The following is an 18,183-nucleotide window of genomic DNA, read 5'->3' on the forward strand; positions in this document are numbered from 1 at the left end:
TACTTTTTGCTTTTCCCACTAAATTAAAAGCATGCTTTCCGCCCTCGGGCGTCCAGGGAGGAATTGCGGTGAGGAGGCCCCCTGCAGTGAACTGTGTCCTGGGACCACCGTAAGGGAGGGGCAGCCGTTCCCAGGCAGTGAGCTGCCGCCCACCCCGCCCCCACCGCCCCATCCCCTGCCGCGGGATGACTTCAGCTTTGGGCGGGGAGGACGCGGGGCGGGAGGGAATGAGTATCCCGCTGCTGTGTTTAATAACTGTTCTGGTTTAAACTGACTGTCTCCTGGAGCCTGACAGAATGTTCTGTGCACTCGGATCAGAAATTACAAACTAACTCTCCCACTTTCTGGGAGTTTCTCACTAATGAGCTTGTTAGTAGTGGGTGGAAAGAGAAGTATGAGCGCCTTACAGAGATCCCAGAGGGGAGGCTGTGAGCGCCAAGAAGACTTCCACCAGCATTTTCACAGGCTGTGCCATGTGGGGTTAAACAGTGGATCTGGAACCAAGAGGGTTATCAGTCTGTCCACACTCAAGGGACTTGTTCTGGGTGGCAGATACACACACACCCCTACACAGCAGAGTTTGCAGACATCCTCAGGAAGCAGAGAAATAGACTCTTGCTTTGATTCTCAAGGGGAAAATCCACTTCTTAAACAACTGCAACCAAAGTATTTCTTAATCTGAACTCTGACGGGAGAGACAGCAGGCCACCCCACCTGTCATTGAAGGGCACATCCCGCAGCTATGAGCCGGGCTGCGGACGGTGAAGATAAGCTCTGAGCCTGGCGCGAGGCCTGTGAAGAAGCAGACCCCGAATGAAGCAGCTCTCCCCTCCTTTATGGCGAGCTCTTGAGCTCAGCAGGGCCAGCTTCCAAACACACAGGTCCAACAACAGTTCTTTCCCAAACCCAGCTGATAAGGTGTTTTCCTTGCTCAGACCTTAGGGGGCCCCATGTGTGTGTGTTGGGGAGAGGGTAGTGGGCCCAGGGGAATGACAGAGGACCTGCGCCACACTCCTGCTGCTTCTGTGTGGGGGGTACACTCATGACGATCTCAGGACCCCCATCTCTTTCTCTGCCGGGACCAGGCGTACCATGAGAGACCCAGGCACTAAGGCACTCAGGGAATTTGGGAGGCCAGGATTCTGATTTTCAGCTTTGCTACTGACTTGCACTTTCACTCGAAATAAATGCACCCAGTTCTCTGGATGTTGGCATTCCTCTTCTTAAAGATCAAGAGATTGGAAAATATGATCTGATCTTAGAGCTTTGCTTCTGTGAAACTCATTGTCCTTCTTTTGATTGACTCCTCAAATCTGACACTCATCCCCTTCGGCTTGGCCTTTCACCTCCAAAAATGTTCAGTAAGCTAGGTTTCCATACTGGATTATCTTTTTCTTCTCAGAGAAAAGTCCCTACTTTATTCCCCGAGGCACACAGTGCCTCAGGGGTGCACGAGTGTGTGTGTGTGTGTGTGTGTGTGTCTTAAAACTTTTGCTGAGGAGTGTTACCAAAGTGCTACCAAAGCTTTTTGAAAAGTCAAAATAAACATGTAGATGAAGGGAAGCCAATTTACACAAATTATTAGTCCTGTTGAAGAGCCCTGGTTGACCAGAGAGCAGTTATTTCTGCTCAGTTTGCCATGACTATGATGTATTTGCTCATCTCCTGTGATTTCATGACTTTATTATGAGTTTTATCAATATGCTGGTATGCAGATAAGACTTCTGGTTTGTCATCCCTAGGAATGTTTTTCATCCTGAGAAACAGTGCCTTTCAGCCAAGGGATAGCCATTTATAGTAGGATGGGACATCTTGGGACGTACCAGCACAATCAGTCTTTTGCAATCACTTTGCAGATTATAGATATCCTTCGGTCTCAAAGACTGTTTACCCATAGTTTTTAATAAGGTGTTATTCCAGTGAACTTTAGTCTCTAAGAATGTGGATTAGTCCACCAAGTCTTTTGGTGCTCTTGTTTGCTATTTCACATAAATGGCAAGAGTGTTCATTTTGGCACAGAGATGAGTACATATTTTAGGTATTATTCATACACTCCAATGAGTTATTCTTGACGTTTCTCTTTCTCTCCGTACCAGGCCTCTAGGAAGAAGGGCTGGGGAGAAGGGAGTACCAACCCAAGATACTGGTCTATTGGTCACCTGTCTCCAGAAGTCTTGATTTTCTAAAAGCTTGCTCCTCATTTCTTTCACTCATCTTCCCCATGCACACATATGTAATCTCAGAATGCCTGAAATTACTAAAAATTGACTGAAAGCAAAGATTCCTGTACAGTTAGGTCCTGCCTCTCTAGGGACCACTGATCTAAGGCTACGAAAAGGGGTTTCTCTTCACCGCCCAGCCCAGCAGCACCCCTCTGAGAAGAAATCAAGGGAAAGATGAACCGAACGTTTTCTGGTCAGACAGCTCCCTCATGGTGGGTGGGGGCCACATCTGTTAGATTTCCAGTGGGCTCTTTCTCCTCTGATAACAGGGCCCCACCAGGCAGTGCAAGCCAGCGTCAATGGCACATGTGGCCCTTGAGTCTGTGGCGCAGAGTCTGCCCCCGAGTGTCCAGAGCAGACCACTGGCTTTCTGCCCTCTTGGCCAGTCTGTAAGGGAATCTGGACAGGCCCCAGCCTCAGCTGAGGACTTGCTGCAGCTGTGAGCATCAGTCTCGCCTCTCCCTCCACGCCCTCTCTCAACCCGGCATCTATTCAACATTGAAACCAATGGTGAGAGAGGAGGCTGAGCAACCTCTCAAGGATTCTAGAGCAACCAAAGGATTCTCTAGAAATATCCTCAGACTGTGTTTGTTCTCACAACTTGGATTTTGGCAAAAAGGACATTTTTTTTTTGTAAAATGTAACTGGGTGAAAAATTACAAGCTATCATATATTGGGAGATCAAACCAGTCAGTCCTCAGTGGGAGGACTGATGCTGAAGCTCCAGTACTTTGGCCACCTGATGCGAAGAGCTGACTCTTTGGAAAAGACCCTGATGCTGGGAAGGATTGAAGGCAGGAGGAGAAAGGGAACGACAGAAGATGAGATGGTTGGATGGCATCAGCAACTCAATGGACATAAGTTTGAGCAAGCTCCAAGAGATAGTGAAGGACAGGGAAGCCTAGCGTGCTGCAGTCCATGGGGTCACAAAGAGTCGGACATGACTGAGCGACTGAACAAGAACAATATTTTCCTTTACTATGCCTAATCTTTTTTTTTTCATTTATTTTTATTAGTTGGAGGCTAATTACTTTACAATATTGCAGTGGGTTTTGTCATACATTGACATGAATCAGCCATGGAGTTACATGTGTTCCCCATCCCGATCCCCCCTCCCACCTCCCTCTCCACCCGATTCCTCTGGGTCTTCCCAGTGCACCAGGCCCGAGCACTTGTCTCATGTACTATGCCTAATCTTAAAGGCCACAGGCTTGTATAGCTGTCACTGTTCATAGTATAACACAAGTCATCAAAATCTTAGTATTTTGATTTTAGAAGTTGGGTGTAAAAGAATATACCTCACTGAAAAATCTCAAAATCTGAGTTACTTAAAAAAAAAAAAAAAAGCTATTGACTGTTAAGCGAATCCAGATGGCAGGATTTGCCCTTACGGCCTCACCTCGTGGTGGCACCCAGCCGACACTTCCAAAACGCTCACGCACAAATGCCCTGGTTGTTCAGAGCTTTCTGTCCGCAGCAGTTGGAGCTCAAGCCTTACCTGGCCCTGGATCAGCCCTGACCTCACCGTGAAGTGTCTGTGAAATGTTGGCCAGTTTTCTCACTTGGAAAATGGGTTTAATAGGAGGACCTATCTGAGGGTTGTTTTGAGGATTAAATGAGATAATATGTGAGAAAGGCTCTTAAGCACGGTGTTTGGCACATGGTAAATAGTAAGTGGTAGCTACATGATGATTATAAAAGTATTTATGCTTTCTTGGCAGGTTTTTAGCATGTTTTTTGTGTTCCTTAACAACTGCTGCATTCTAAGAAATAGGGGTGTGTTTAGAATTGGCCTTGTTCTGTTGAAACCCAGTGTGACCGCATCGTCTCGAGTCATTCCCTGGCCCTTCACAGCCTGCCTGTATGGGGACTGATCTTCAGGGCAGCCCTGGGACCCTCACGTGCCTCGGGTGTCCTCGGGCCGGTTTCTGGAGGCTGAGTTGATAGGACAACACAGAACTTCCTCCTCTCACTCCTCTTCCCCTGACACGTACATTCTCCTCCATCCTTTCCTTTCTGGAGGTAGCTTCTGGCCATTGAGTCCTGGTTGCAGGAGGCTTCTCAGGCTCCCCTTGCAGGATAAATCATAGGCTGCTTGGTCTTCACTGGGTGAGGGCTCGCCTGGAACTTGGCAGAGCCACCAGCACACGTCAGTTCATAGCCCTCTGGGATTCATTACAAAAGCTGGGGAATCAGCCAGCAGGGTCGTTTTCGCCAGCTGCCTTCCTTAGGCTGTGACCTGGATGTGGTCCACAGCAAAAGTGTAGAATGCAAAGATCCAAGTTTTCCATGACCGCATCAAGCAGTGTGGGTTTGGAAATACACGTAGGGCCCTCTTAGCAGCCCGTGGAATCCCCAGTGACCCAGGTTTGGGACGGAGCCACGAGAGTGAGCTCAGGAGCGGGCCCGCTGGCCCCAGCCTGGGCCGTCCCCCGGGGTGGCCACAAGGCGAGACTCCGCGGGAGCTGCCAGCCTGGCTGCCTGCGGGCTTCGGTTTCCCCCACAGGCTCTGTGCTCCTCGTGTCTTGTCAGCTCTCCCGCTTTCCCGTCCCTGTAGCCCTCTGTCTGCACCCATTTCAGCCCAGCAGGACGGCCCCAGCAAGCTGCCCACCCGTCCAGCTGGCTGGCTGGCTGTGGGACGTGCACGCGGGCATCGCTCCCTCCGTGGGAGCTCCGGGCCTGCCGCGCCGGTTCAGTTTCCTTGGAGGTGAGCCATGACTGAGGGGGAAGGAGGACAATATGAGAAAAGATGGGAAAGGGGTGAAAGAAGAATCTTAGAAGACAAGCAGAGGGTTTTGTCTGTGTTGACTGGAGAGTGGCTTTGGTGTGGTCCGGCCCGCGTGAGGAGGTCGGGGTTGTCATGTGAGATGCGCCGTGATTGCTGTGTGGGGCTTGGCATTCTCACTGCGGTTTTTCACAGGGCGAGAGCTAACCTTAGCATCAGGAAGATAACCAGGACTCAACCTGATGGCAGCATCCATTCTGACATATGCCCTGCCGTATCTGCTCACGCCCAGTCACCAAGTTAGTCACTTGCGAGGAGAGAGAAGAACAAGGGCTTGGGAAGCATGGGGAAGAGGGGAAGAGATTCCTGACTCTCTCAGAGCCGCTTTTCACCTGCTTTTCTCCGAGAAGGTAGTGTGACCTTGATTGCCTGACTTCAAGACACCTTCACAGAAAAGGCATGAGGGAAGTCAAGGGAGCATCCCCTGCTTCTCCTCCTTAGAACGAGGCCCCAGAAGATCTGGCTGTCAAAAGGAGGCTCTGAATTGCTAGCTCTCCAGTCAGAATGCCTCCACCAGAAGTGGGGTCTAACCCTTCTATATCTGAGTCACTTTAATAGGACCACATGTAATGATTCATCCACCTTGAGGAAATGTTAAAATGTCAAAAGGCCAGAATTAAATTTCAATTCAAGGCTCTTTTATTAAATGCCCACTAAATACAAAGACCTCTAGACTCAGGTCTACAATTTCTTGAGTTTCTTTGCTCCCAAGCCATATTAGAGAGTCACTGCTTCAGAAGCTTGTACCCTAGAAAAGCAAACAAAAAGTGTCATCACATATAAAGGGAACAAAAGAGTTCAGCTGTATCATTAGAGGAAAAACTACTGCCTAAGAGCAAGTGGACCAAACATATTAACTTGAAGAATCGGTTGGAAACTCTAGAAGAAAATCGCAAACTCTCTTAAAATTCAGATAGAACATGCAGTTGATACGCAAATGAAGTATTTTGCTATGGTAACCACTTAATTGTAGACAAATAATCTTGTGAGCCATGGATGATCTGTGTTCCAGTTCCAGTAACAAATCATCACTTAAGTATGACTCAGTATTTACACAAGTGGTTCAAGCGCTATTCTAAAAGCTTGATGCCACAGTGGTGGTGGTCTCAGTTTTGATGTCACTTCAGAAGTAGCCTGCATCTCCTCTGAAGACTTCTGTGTGCTCAGGCACAGCACAGTTATGAGTTCGGATGTTGTATAGAGGCTTCCCAGTGGTTTTGCTAATTGGCCCACAACCCACAATCTCTTTTTTTTAAGATAGCCCCTAGTACACATGAAACCTAAACTACACATATTGAGAAAACAAAATCAATATTAAAAACTTCAAACCAACATACTTAGTGGCTATGTGTTCAGAGTTTAGAAGCCAACATCAGGGCCCTAGTGTTGAAAAGAGGGCACCTGCTTTGTTACAGGAATTACTTAACATTATCTGGATCCCCCAAATCTTTAGTAGACAAGAAATTTACTTACTGCCCTGAAAATTTCAGAGCTTAATAACTACATTCTTACAGTCTCTTGTATTTTGCTATAAACTGTATTTTATTTTTTGCGGCAGCTTATTTTAAGTTATAAGTGTATTTTGGTTATAGTCAAATAGTAGCTCTTTCTAATCCTACATGTTGGATGAATAATTTATCAAGAAATATTTTATGAAGTTCTTCCAGTTGCATAGACACAGTTTAGGAAACACCTCACTTGGAATGCAAAGTAAAATATTATCACTAACTCATGGGAAGGAATAATCTCACTAAATTACTTTGCTGGGCTGCATTTTAACAGTAAGAGTTAAGGCTTTAGAAACTACCAATGAAGTAATTTGCATATAAGCATGAATCACTGCTGAGGAAGGCTTAGGGAGGCTTCAGTGTGGGAGAAACTGCATCTTTCTCATGGATTGTTTCACCACATATTCTAGGGGCGTCTGACAACTCTCAATTGATAGTCATTAATTTTGAGTAATTATAGAAAGAAACTTCCTCTGGGGGGCTTGGCTGCAAGGTCTTTTTATGACAACTATGCTCTGATTGTCTTCCAAAGAATTCTCTTTATTGCTGTGTCATCCGTTCTCCACCCCCCACCCTAGAAGAGTATTTTTCTTGCCAATTATAATTCCACAGAAGTGTTTTTAGTAGAAAACAAGTGCCCTACTAGACTCCTCCAGGGAGATGGTGTAAGCATTGACAGAAGCTTTATGTAAAAAACTACTGACACCCGATCCTTCACTTGTTCTCTCTTTCCCATCAGAAAATCTTGTTGGTTAAAAGCCTCTAATGTTATTGATCATATACTAAAATAACATGTAGGTATCATCTGCTCTAAGACACTGTGGTTATCAGCTGAAAACCCTTTTCATTACCAGTGAACCCTCTGACCTCTCATTTCTGATCTGGCCTTCAGAGCAGAGTTTTTAAATGTCAAAGTTGGGTCCAGTCTAGTTTATCCATAAACCCTTGAAACTTTAAAATGAGATGCAGTGAAAACAGGTTTAGATTCAGCATTCCGAAGAGATGGAATTCAGAGCCTCTTTACTCTTCTACCTTTTTATTTGTACAGTCAACAAGTGGGCTTTTCAGAGACGTGTCCCCATCCTAACTCAGACCTGCCTCTCTCTCTCTCTCAAACACACACATCTACACACACACACACCCCCCAGCAGCCTCTCACTGCCTTAGAACAAATGCTGGTCCACTCTGCTAAGGTTTTGTCAATTTAAAAAAAAAAAACAATGCACAATGTGAGAGTTGTGAGTTAAGTTTATTTGTGGTAAAATGAGGACTACAGCCTGGGAGACAGCACCTCAGACAGCTCTGAGGAACTGCTCCACAGAAGTGGGGGAAGGTCAGTATTAGTGATTTTGGTGAAGTGGGATATGCGGGCCAGCACACATTTTTGCACAAGGTTGCTGCTAGCCTGGTGAAGGTTACTGCTAGTCATGAGGAGCAGATTTCTCTGTTAATGAATTTACTGCTTTTCTAGATAAGAAGAGATACAAGAATTGGGGCCCATAAAATCTCCTGAAAATATCACAGAGGGCTTCATTCCCAGTCTCCACCCTGAGCTCTTGTCAGAGGGTGCTGAAGGTCAGCAGCTGCAGTGGCTAGGGACTTCATCCTTGTAGAGGCAGATGGCAAGTGACAGTTTTTAGTTTCTACTAGTCATCAACAAAAACGAGGAAACTAAGGACAGTGTTGTAAGATTTCATAGTGCTGTATGTGTTCAACTTAAAGACCTGTCCTTTATCCTTAGGTTGCCTCCTTTACCCTTTTTTGTTAAAATACCCTTTTTCATGAAATGATAATGAGAGGAGATAATGGTATTTTTAGTGTCCTTGTGTTAGCAACAGAAGAAATATTGACTCCCAGTAAGTTTTATGGCTCCTGTGTTACGGTCTGAAGTCCTAAAGTGTGGGAACCACTCTTCTAAAATGTGAGCAAGGAATGCCGCCTGCAGCATACACACTAGATGCTCAATAACTGTTGTTCACTGACAAAAACAGAGTCTGTTCTGTGTTCATTAACCTGTGCTAGAAACTATGAGTTTCTTGGGATTTTGAAAGAGAAAAGGTTGTGGTGAATGCTGCTAAGGCTCAATCCTAGCATGGACTCTGCCCATAGACAACTAGAGCAGAAATAGTAATTAATGCAGTCATCATCCAAAGAACCAGTAAGAATCATTTCAGAGCTGGCTGTCACTAAAACCAAGTTCTGTTTGGGCTTTTCAGAATAAATTGTCATTGAAAAATTGAAAGACCTTAGTGGGCAACGTGATTTCAAAAGTAGAGATTCACCCAAGGGGGCATTCATGGGCAGAAGCCCTTGATTTGTGGGATGACTAACACTTTGTTGTATTACACTGGTGTGTGAATGCTGCTTGGACAGCCCTGACTCTGAATGGCTAAGGGGCATTTTGGTGCGGAGGACAGTGTCCGGGCACCTGCAGAAGTCATGCAGGCCGGGGTAGCGTTGCTAACTGAGTGTTGGGGCTTGGGCGGCAAGGACCTGAGTTCTCCTTGGGTGGAAGAGCCTGGGGGGCCCCCGACCTGGTGTCGGTAGTTATCGTAAGCAAGATTTCATGAGAGGCTGATGCGTTAGACTGAGAGCAGCACTTCCTGGATGCAGACACGGGGACAAAGCCGGTCTCTTGTTAACACAGGACTAACTGAACCTGCTGCGAATAGGTAGTGTGCGAGGGTTCAGGGTTAGGGGGTCAAGATGGGCTCCCCAGCTCTGTTCGTGATTAAGAAGGGTTACTTGGAGGAGGGGAGATGGTTAAACCATGGCCCAGCCTGCACGAGCAAGGATGTAATTTGGAGGCTGTCTGAGCATGCTCTTGGTGCTCAACTTTGTCTAATCAGCTCTATAAGTGTCTCTCCTGGGAGGTTCATAGGATATGGTTTTTTGTGGATCATTTTGTGGATGGCATTAGTATTCTAGGTAGATGTGCAGTTTCAGATGGCTCCCGAGCACACAGACTCTAAGAGCAAAGATTGAAATGTAAACAGGTTATACAGCTTACGGTTATGCAGCTTAAATTTTCTGCCTCTTGTCTGATGGGTTTTGTGCTTTATTTCCAGTTTTCTGCTCACACAGATTCTGCAGGAGAGGTCATCATAGCGAACACTGTGCTGCTTCGACCTTTTGACAGGTTTTCTTTCTAGAAGTTTTTTTTTTTTTTTGGCCAGTGACAGCTGTTCCAAGGGGCACCTATACTGCAGTAGCAGGCTGACGACACTGAGACTGCAGTGTGAGACAAGGAGGGGATGGACACCCTTTATCTGGTTGCCGTCTTGCTGCAGGGTTGTCAGGTCAACCTGCCTGACACTAGGCGAGCCTTCCCGTCCCTGGACAGCAGGCCTCTGGTGTTTCCACTTGACAGCCGCTTGTCATGTGCTCCTGAATGTCTCATAGGTGTAAGCAAGCCGGCTTTGGAGGATTCAGCAACCTCCCCTCCTCAGCTGGACAGACGCTTTTGTTTTGGAAGCTAGTCTTTGGTTCACAGTCAAGCAGCAGCCCAGGGTGATGGCTCTGGAGTGGACCGTGGAGCATTGCCGCCTGGATCTGAGTCCCAGCTCCACCATCGATTAGCAGTGTACCCTTACTTCATCCCTCGGTGCCTTGGTGTCCTCATCTGTCTAATGATGAGATTAACAGTACCAACCTCAGAAGATTCCCTCAAGGACTAAAGGAGCTGTATGTAAAGGGCTCAGCTGGTGCTGGCGCTGGGTAGGGGTGAGTATTAACTGCTGCCATAGTCACCATGGTGGTAACAGAGTTGCAGAGCTTCCCTAGTGGTTCAGAGGGTAAAGCCTCTGCCTGCAATGCGGGAGACCCGGGTTCAACCCCTGGCTCAGGAAGATCCCCTGGAGAAGGAAATGGCAACCCACTCCAGTATTCTTGCCTGGAAAATCCCATAGATAGAGAAGCCTGGCGGGCTATAGTCCATGCGGTCGCAAAGAGGCGGACATGACCGAGCGACTTCACTTTCACTTCACTTTCTTTCAGAGTTACTGTAACAGTTATCATTCAGATCATTAAAGGGTTCTAATCAGCTGTATAAACCTCCACCTTTAAAGTATTAGTTGCAAATGCAGAAAATAGAGGGAGGGTGTTTATAGCTTAAACTCCATGTCATCTTTGTTTGGAATCTACCATTTTTACCATAGTGGATCTTTCCAAAAGGTTCTTCCAAATATGGGAAGACTAAAAAGGAAATGGGAATCACAAATGACATGTGAAGTTGGTCAGCAACACAGTATGTGAAGGGGCCGTGTCACAGGCACTGGGTGTGCACTTGAAGGTGGGCGTGGAGGCAGAAGCCCGGGAACAGAACAGGCTCCTCCCTGCTGTCCGGTTTATAACCCAGCGGGAGCTCATCTGAGCCAGAGTCTGTACTCAGAGGTATCTAAGGGACCTTGGAACCAGGGCTCTTCTTTTATGGGACAAATGCGTGTTATGTCACAGAAAGATTCCCGTTTTTTACTTTCATTGTCCAGGTAGTTGGTTAACCATTTACTTGTTTTTATTTAAACATTTTACCCACGAAATTGAGCTGCCTCTCTTAAAACAGAGTGTTAAGGGACCTAGTTCAGCCTTGCGTTGGCGACTGTGGAGACATGACTACAAGGTGTCTGCAGAGTCCCTGCACACGAGGAGCAGGCCATTAACACGCGGTCATGTCTGGGAAGAGAAGAGCTAGATGGCAGACTTGTTAGATGGGGAACCGGATGGTCTGACAGAGTGCCTTCCTCCAAGCACAGTCTTAGTACCTGAGTGTGCCTTGGGGTGTTATGAAAGTGAAAAGATCCCTACCTAACAACAGTGGGTGACTTTCAAATAGCTATTAGGGACTGCCAAAACGACTTCCAGCTGTCAGCATGAAAGATGAGTTTGGAGAAAATGAAGCTTTAGACAGAAAGGAGAGGGAAGTGTACAGACCAATGTTAAGTGTTAACTAGCAGGCCTCAGGCTGCTGGACCCCGTGATGGTCCCAGACTTAGAGTTACGTAAGCACGTCTTATTCCTCCCAGGAGCAGGAACCATCTCTTCTCCCTTCCCCAACTACCCCCCCCCCCCCCCCCCCCGCCCCATCGAGGTTGCTCTGTGACTCTGCCCTCAGGGCCAGAGAGGGTGTTCCCTGGGCCGTCAGCAGCTCTGCCTTCCTGCCTTCAGCGCCAGCACTTTCTGTTGGTCCCTCCACTCTCCGGGCTTGTGCCGCCGGACATGTGCCTTACTGCTTCTGCAAGCTGCGCGGTCCACCTCCCTCCTCGTCTCCCCTTGTCCCCCACCGCCACCTGCTGTCTTGCTGAACTTCTCCAGGTTCACCCCTGCACTGCTCCTCTGCTTCCTGCTGGCACCTGGGCAGTGCCCAGTCAGCCTCAGCGTATCTTTACAGGCATCGAGGCTGCAGCCAGGCATGGTTGGAAACAGTTGCAGAGTTTTGAGGCTAAATGATCTCTAGATTACTGAAGACTTATCACACTTAATTGACTTACTGCTTTTTTTAAAATGTGATCTCCCAATAGAGATCTATTTTTTGTAGCCAGAAAGGAGATTTTCAGCACTTGCAGTCACGTCAAAGGCCAGTCTCATGATTTGGTCCCTGCACGTGTTTCATTAGTAAATGTGGCTGGTGTGCTGTTAGCCAGAATTGCCAACCCCTAGGATTCATGTTATTGAATGAAGCTTTTCCTGAAACCATTTTAAAAAATTGGCAAGAACTTAAAATGGCTTCATTTTAAAATGTAACAAATCTACACCACAGCACTCTATCTTTTCATTCATCCAACAAATATTTACTGAATGCCTATTACATGTCAGACATTGCTCCAGGCAGTTGGGACACAGAAAGAATAAACTGCACAAAGTTCTCTGTCCTCATGGGCTTTACATTCAAGCTGGTGGCGACAGACAACAAACCAAATAATTATATAGTATGTTAAAAAGTGATGGGTGCTATGGCAGGAATGAACAAAAAGCCAGGGCAAGAGAGGCTGGGTGTGCTGGGGTGACGGAGGCGGGGGTAAACGGCAGTGTTAAATAGGGTCTCAGGGCAGGAGTCAGTGAGAAGAGATTCACCCCAAGACCTTTAAGGAGATGGAGGAGTTAGCCATAGGGGCAGTCAAGAAGCAGCACTCTCCTGGCCAAGGAACAGCTAGAAGGAAGGCCAGTAGGCTCTGCCAGTGGAGGAAAGTGGGCTTGAGGAGATGGGCAGGTGTCAGAGATGATTCTAAGATTTTTGACCTGAGCAGCTCTAGAACTGGACTCCCATTTATGAGATGAAGCCCACAGGACAAAGACCGGGTTTTGAAGTGGGGAATAGGAATCAAGAGTTAGGTTTGGATATAGTTTTCAAGTACCTTGTTAGACATCCAAGTGCAGATCAAGCGGGCAGTCGGATATGCAACTCCGGAGCTAAAATTAAGATCAGGATTCAGGAGATGTCAGCCTTGAGGCAGTACCTAAAGCTGTGGGTCGAGTGTGATCAACAAGGACAATGTAGAGGACAGAGACTGGGAAGGTGAGGAGGAACAGGAGAGGATACAGAGAAGAGAGAGTCAGCAGGCTTCCCACCTTGGTTTTCCTTTAATCCAGTGTTGTCAGAACTTGTGGACCGAAGCCGTCACCCCCAGTAAGCCCGGAATGCTCTCTGAGCTGGGTCCCAGAATGGGGCTGGGGCGCCGGGAGTCAGTCATTCTCCTGTCTGATTCGTCTTGCTTCTTGTTATAGATGCCCGCCTGGGCACGAGGTGAAGGGGCAGGGGCTGCCTCCTGGCAATGTGCCCAGTGAGAGAAGCTCGCTCAACAGACTGGCATTCAGTTTGAGTCACAGGGTAGACCTGGTAGGGATAAAAATCACCAGGTAGAGTTTTTCTTTTTTTTTTTGAGCTGTGTTGAATGGGAAATGAATGATAGTTAGATGGCTTCCTGCTAGGTTCTTAAATGAGTCAGTGGCTGTTTGAAAGCCAGAAATAAGTTGAACTCTTGACCTCTGTTACCCAAGGTTAACTGTGACACACCCATCAGAGGTTTATGGTAAATGTGGAGATAAAATTGTGGCAGAAATCCAGAAGGAGCCAGCCTTTCTGCCCTCAAGGGGCTCAGAGTCCTGCTAGGGTATTGCTCCGTCCCAAGGCTGAGAATAAAGCCTGCAGCTCAGTAAATTGAGTTGAATAAATACACAAAAGTAACACACGGAAGAGCTGAAGAGGGGTGTACACGGGGCAGTGGGAACAGAGAATAACATTCTGGCAGGAAGTGGTGACAGATGTCACACAGGTAACGTGTGAGCCGGGATGTGGGGTGGCGGGTATTTCCAGGTGGATGAGTGCCCAAGGGGTCAGACACCCCTTGTTTGGGGAGTGGGCACTCCCCAGGATGACCTAGTTGGAGCCCAAATCTATTGAATGATGCTATGTCTGCTAGTCCCTGTCTGCTGTGAGCTCTCCAGAGATTCTAGGATATTTCAGAGGTTTAGAATGAGCGTGTTATGACCTAGTGGTGGCTGAGTGGGCATCCTTTCCTGGGGGCTTCTCCACAGACTGCCGGCAGCAATAACAGATGGCCGTCTTTCCTTCCTGTCCTTCGAAATTTTTCTTTGTGAACTGAGGTCCAGTCAGTCTTTACTATTTAGTCTGGAAGCCTGTCTGAGGAGGAAACAGGAATATGATGGCCAAAGACGCACGTGCTATTCTGTACAATAAGCAAGTGCGTTAGTGCTAGTTCTCCCTTGTCAGGCCACGGAGAAGGGCCTCCTTCTGGACAGGCAGTGCGTGACCCACAAAAGGCAGGCCGCCTGGAGTCCGTTCCCTCGGCCAGCAGGTAGTGAAAGGGGGTGGTGGTCCCGTGACAGCCGCAGGAGGGCTGGCACTGACACAGCAGGGAGACTGGGAGGTCACCGCACGGCCTTCCCCACGCCTCCCTCACGGGCTGTGAGCGGCGGCGCAGACTCAGCTCCCCCGTTCCAACAGCATCCCCTGCTCTTAAAGCTGGAGGTGGCCGTCTTCAGACCGAGTAAAACATTATTGTATTCAGCAGCTCCTGGTCTTTCCAAAATTGGGGGCTTGGCAGGATTATGGAGGTTTCCCACCCCAACCTAAGAGATTTGATTAAAACTTATATTTGATAACATATTATTTGATTTCAGGGCAGCAGCAAGAAAATTCCCTAAGATATATAATCTTGTGGCTGGTCTAATCATAGTCAGTGCTGACTGTTGATCAGGAAGACTATGGCTTTACTTTTCCCAGCGTGTTTCATTTATTTTCTTTTTTAGCACCTTCTTTGTTTTAGGCACTGGAAACTCAGCCAGGAGACCCAGCTCCTACCCTCTCCCTTTTAGAGCTCATGAAGTCTAATTATTTGAGTTAAACCAGAGCCATGTGTATATGTTGCCCACAGACTCTTAAAAATTTCTCTGGAGCAGGCTAGAACGGCTGGGGATCCAGGTTGAGTCTGAAAGCTCCTTCCAGGCCAGGGAAACTACTACTAAAACGGCACAGGGACACGGTGGATGATGCATTGTGACTGCTGGTACCCATGGCAGCCAGCATCTTATGGTGGGCTTCACTAAACTGTCAGGGCTGTCTCTTACCTGGGCTGGGGCAGCATCTGTAAGGTAGTCCAAGTGACTGACCATCACTTCCGTTAATGTCTTTCTTCCCCAGATGAGGCTGAATCACACCCCAGTGACCCCATGTGAGCATATGCTGGCACTTTCTAGTCTTCTTGGTACAAGGAACTGACAGGCTGTTAGTGAGAGAAAAGACGGGCTGCAAGGGGGAGGGTCTCTCTTAAGGCTGGGGAGAGTCGTACCTACTTGGGTACCATCCCATCGAGTGAAGCTGCTGCGGGGGTTCCCAGCTCTCTGAACTGCTAGGTTTCCTGTAGCCGTGGCGGTTGTCTTGAGCAGTTGTCCAGCATCATCCACTATGCCTTTCCTCCTCCTCCCAGCTGGGCCTGTTGCAGCTCAGCCAGGCCCCAGGAAGAGAGGCCCGTCAGAAGAAAAGCAGATGCCCACTGGCCTAGTCCCGTTTTCTTTGTCACCCTCCAAACACAGGCACACACCTGAAGGTGTGACGCAGTAAAAAACAAGGAGACGGAAAGGCCCCAGAGACGGGCTGGCCTCACTGCAGGGGCTGCTGCTTTTTAATACTTCCAAGGGAGAGAGACCAGTGTCTGGCGTGGCTCTTCTGTGAAACTCAGTCCAGCCACACGTCGCTGGTGGTCCCTGGGGCACTCCAAACCGAGGAACAGGGAGCCCGCCACATCTGCCGCAGACTTGGTGGCGTGTCTCCCTGCGTTCTCTTGCCAGTGGTCCGATGTGCCCATTCTGTCCCCGCAGCTGGTGTCATCAAGCCTGTTTGGACTCTGAGACACATGTCTGCCTCTAGCCCCTGGGGTTCACAGGCCTCAGACGGGCAGTGTGACAGGGGAAGCCAACCAACCAAGAGTCTGCATCTCTTTTGCTGCCGGGGTGGTTCATTCTTGTTGACTGCCATCTGCCAGGGTTACATTACTCTTTCTCCTCCAGAGCACTGTGGTTCAGAAAAACTCTATTGCAGAACAAGCTGCCCTGACATTAGTAATGTTTTATTAAGAGTTGACCCTGTGCCAGGCACTGTTCTGAACACTGGCTTTCTAGTAGTAAATCAGATGTACAGAAATCCCTGCCTTTGTGGAGCTTAGTTTAGAATGGAGATGGATTAACAGTCAAAATAAGTGAAATATCAGGTTGAGCCACATGAAACCACCATTTTTGTAGGTTAAAAAAAATGGACAAATAGTTTCATATGACTCAAGGTAATAGATTGTTACTAAGAAATGCTAAGGAAAAATACTGAAGCAGGAAACAGGGGTAGCAAGTCAGGGGAAGGGAGGCGGTTGAAACTGTGAGTAGGTGGGACCTGAAGACAAGCAGGCCTCGTCTGAGAGGAGCATGAGGCTGGAGCAGAGAGCAGGGGCGAGAGTGCCACACACAGAGGGCCTGAGGGCTGGGGAGCCTTTACGGGCTTCTCGAGAACTTTACTCGGAGGCAAAAGGAAGCTGCTGGGATGAGGGTTGTGACTAGGGGACGCTTGTAAGCGCCTGGGGCCCGGTGCCCCAGGAGTAGTGGGGAGTCAGGACCGCGGGAAGTGAGGAGCCTGTGTGACCACCTGCGTCACGAAGCTTTCTGGAATTCCTCTGGTGGAGGAGGCTTTTCGAAATGCCTAGTGGGGTGACAAACGTCTCTTCCCGCGCACCGGAAGGCTGGCGGTTTTCTCTCGCACTCAGTTGTGTGCGTTCACGGCACTGACCATGCTCGGTTCGGCTCTGCCGTGTGCAAGGAGCAGAATCCGCACCAGGCCGCCCGGCTGCGGACTCATGTCATGTGCACTGGGGGCTCACAGATGGACCAGAGCCACCTCCTATCACCCACCTGTGGGGACGGCCCTGTGGGCTTATAATCAAGCTGAGGCTTTCAAAAGACTCTTAAGCATGGCACCCTTTTGACAGTCTCCCTGCTGTTCACAGATCGACTGGCCAATAGCAACCACAGGATTTTAAGCAGGCCTGAAGCACTTGAGGAACCTCACCTGAGCTACCAGTAAGGCAACAGCTCAGGAGAAGTGCAGGGGTAAATGCTCCTGACTGTGCTGAGAAAAAAGGGGTCCGATGATATTAGAAGAAGAATTATTTATTTTAAAACTTCCCAGAAGGATCTGCAATCGCCACATGGCTTTGTGCATCCTACAGAGAGCCGGACACAACTGAGCAACTGAACGACGACAAGCCAGAGCCCGGCACAGGGTATCGGAGCTGCTAAGTAAGAGTGAAGTCGCCCAGTCGTGTCCGACTCACTGTGACCTGATGGGCTGTAGCCCACCAGGCTCCTCTGTCCATGGGACTCTCCAGGCAGGAATACTGGAGCGGGTTGCCATTTCCTTCTGCTAGGTGACGGCAAATCCTTGTCGCCCTAGCCCCAATCATGTTAACATGCATTCGTTTACTAACTGGACTTAAGCCACATAATAGAAATGATGTGTACAATTAATAACTGGAGCCACAATTCACACACTCTGGCCTTTTAAAAGAAAGAGGAGGTAATGCTCCCTTGCCCCCAGGTTGCATGCCTCTGCATCCTGAGACAGGTCCCAGTGAGGGGGGACTCCTGTCCCCAAGGCAGTAACTCAGGACCTCAGGGAGGAGACCTCCCAGCTTCCATGTGCCTGGGGTGAGGTTTCCTAGGGAACAAGGTGGGGATTAATCAGGATTTATCACAGGCCTTAAAGATACAAAAGAATTAGCTCAGTCATCCTAGATCCCCCCAGCTGACTTATGACTGTTCAGTTGGAGAGTCGTTTATTCTTTCAAGGGTACTATTTTGTAGCCTGGCCTTTCCCCTGATTATTAAGTTAGTTGCTCAGTCGCGTCCAACTCTTTTGCGACCCCATGGACTGTAGCCCACCAGGTTCCTCTGTCCATGGGGTTCTCCAGGCAGGCATACTGGAATGGGTTGCCATTTCCTTCTCCAGGTCAGTAAAGGTAGGGAAAGAGAATTAAAAGTCAAGCTTAAATTAGGAGGATAGAACTGCTATTCCAGTGTATCTAAAACACAGGTCTTTTTGTCTATGAATTAATAATCTTGGTTATATAGATAGCATTTTTCAAAGAAAACTGTCTTTTCTTGCTGTATATAG

General features: G+C 48.2%; 1 protein-coding gene across 11 annotated transcripts in view; it reads left to right on the top strand.

The window, feature by feature from the left end:
* The window catches only part of LHFPL2 (LHFPL tetraspan subfamily member 2), a 168,705-nt gene that overhangs the window by 145,099 nt on the left and 5,423 nt on the right, over positions 1 to 18,183 (top strand). The gene's annotated exons all lie outside the window — the stretch shown is intronic.

This window comes from Dama dama, chromosome 12 (genome assembly GCF_033118175.1).
Source record: "Dama dama isolate Ldn47 chromosome 12, ASM3311817v1, whole genome shotgun sequence".
NCBI classification, from domain to species: Eukaryota; Metazoa; Chordata; class Mammalia; order Artiodactyla; family Cervidae; genus Dama; species Dama dama.